Here is a 2,362-nt window from a genome sequence, read left to right on the forward strand (position 1 = left end):
CCCCCCGGTAAACCTGTACACACACACATGCATGGACACGCACATGACACCCACCCAAACAAGGTACCCAGGCCCCTGCTCCCCTTCATACCCCCCCTCACCCCATGGCCCCTCCAGGGACACCCCAACCTCCCCCCTGCCCTGGCTGCTTGCCCCCTCCTCACCCCCCCAGGACCCACTGACCCCTGACAGCCTCCCATGCCCCCCCAACCCAAGGGGACCTTCTATGCCCCCACCCAGCCCCAGACACCCCCCTCCAGGACTCATGGACCCCCTAACACCCCTTATAGACCCCCCTGGTATTCCCCCCCCAGCCCCAAACCCCCCCAGCCCACACACCTCACACCAATGCTGAGGGGCCTGTGAGGGCGGCTGTTGAGGGGGCCCCTATATACCCCCTGCCCCCCACCCCTGTGGCAGGGCAGAGCCAGGCCCCCGCCCCCCCAGCCCCACTTCTGTCCTCCCCCCACCGGGGAACAATTGGAAGCTCTCGTCATTGTCCAGGAACGATGAAGAATAGGAACAGGTTTGGGGAGGGAAGGGCGGGGGGGCATCCCAGGCATCCACGGGGCTGGGATTCCAGGGCAGACGGACGCACGGACGCCAGGCCGCAGCCCCTGCCCCCCCACAGCCTGTGGATGCCCTTCACTCCTGAGGCATAGCCCCTGCGCCCCCCACCAGCCCCCTCACTCCTGACCAACAGCTCCCTGCCCCGCCCTGCAATACCCCTCACTCTCCATCAGCAGCCCCCAGCCCCACAGGCTGTGTCAGCCTGGGAAACATTATGGGATGGAAAATTAAATTGCCATAGAAACACGTGAGCACAAGGACCTGGTCCCTCCAGTGAATGGGACCCTGGACACTTGGGTTCTCTCTCAGCTCTGGGTGGGGGCAGCGAGGCCAGAACAAAGGGGTCCTGGGAGCCTGGGTTCATTCCCCAGCTCTGGAGCAGGGGTGGGATCTTGGGAGGGTCAGAGCTAGGGGAGTGGGGGCTGGCAGCCAGGACGCCTGGGTTCTCACCCAGCTCTGAAGGGCAGTGGGGACTTAAGAGGGGGTGTGGGGGGGCATTGGGAGCCTGGATGCCTGGGTCCTTTGTGTCTGCTCAGCTCCCTTCCCCCAGGGCCAGGCCAGACTGACAAAGGACAGGTGGGGGGGACGGGCTTGCTTGGTCCTTGAACAGGTGTCAGGCCCAAATCCCAAGTGTATGGGTGGGGGGGATGGGGCACTGTGCCATTCTTCTTAACCCCTTGTGTGCCAGAGGTCCACCCAGCCTCCCCACCGCCCATTTGGCAGAGGGAACGCAGGTGACCGGGCCCCCAGAAGACCCCACACCCAAGAACCCAGGTGTCCAGGCTCCCCCTCCCTCAGAGAACCCAGGTTTAGGGCTCCCAGACCTGTCTCTCTCTCTCTTCCCCCTATTCTTTTTTCCCCTCCCCCCACAAGGGTAATTTTAGCTGCCACCCCCCCCCACACCCCTCGCAGCATTCCCTGCCCCCCTGACACTCAATCCCCCCTTCCCCATGACGTGAACAAAGGGGCCCAGGACAATAGGAAGGACCTTGAGAAGGACCCGGCCTTATATAGCCGTGCCCGAAAGGCCGGCCAGTATTAATAGCCACTAGCCAAGAATAGAACCCAGGCATCCAGGGAGGGGGAGTCTTCCCCCCTCTACAGCTCACCGGACCCTATTGTCATCCCCAAGGCAGGAGAGAACCCTGGAAACTGGGCCGTGGGGGCGGGGGCAGCCCCCTCCAGCCCAAAGTCCCATTGGTCTTCCAGAGCCCAGAGGGAACCCAGATATCCAGGGGAGACCTCAGATCCAACCCACCAACCCCCCTTACCTCTAAAGCCCACTGGACCCCACTGGTGTCCCAGAGCCCAGAGAGAGCCCAGGGGTCCGGGGGGCTCCCACCCCTGAGACTCCCACTCCCTTCCCACAGCTGGACAGAACCCAGGCACCCGGGCTCCTAGCCCCTTGTTCTACTCCTACTCCCCCCAGCCCAGCCCAGGGCTTGGGGCTGTGGGGAGATAGGGCCCGGATGCCTGGGTTCCCTCTTGACTGGGTGGGGGAGAGTGGTTGGACACCTGGTTTCTGTCTCATGTTTGGGAGGGGAATGGGGTCGGGTCCCCGGACACCTGGGGTCTATCCAGCTCTGGGGTCCAGTGGGTTAGAGTAGGAAGTGCTGAGAGCCTGTGCTCTTAGGTTCTTCTCTGGGAGAGGAGTGGGGGCTGGCATGTTAGAACGGGGGCACGGGGAGCCCGGACACCTGGGTTCCCTCCCAGCTCCAGGAGGCTTTGTGGGGCCGGGCACGTTGGGTGAGGGGGAGCTGAGAGCCTGGTTTCCATTTCATTGAGAGCCTGG

Source organism: Alligator mississippiensis, chromosome 7, assembly GCF_030867095.1.
Source record: "Alligator mississippiensis isolate rAllMis1 chromosome 7, rAllMis1, whole genome shotgun sequence".
Lineage (NCBI taxonomy): Eukaryota > Metazoa > Chordata > Crocodylia > Alligatoridae > Alligator > Alligator mississippiensis.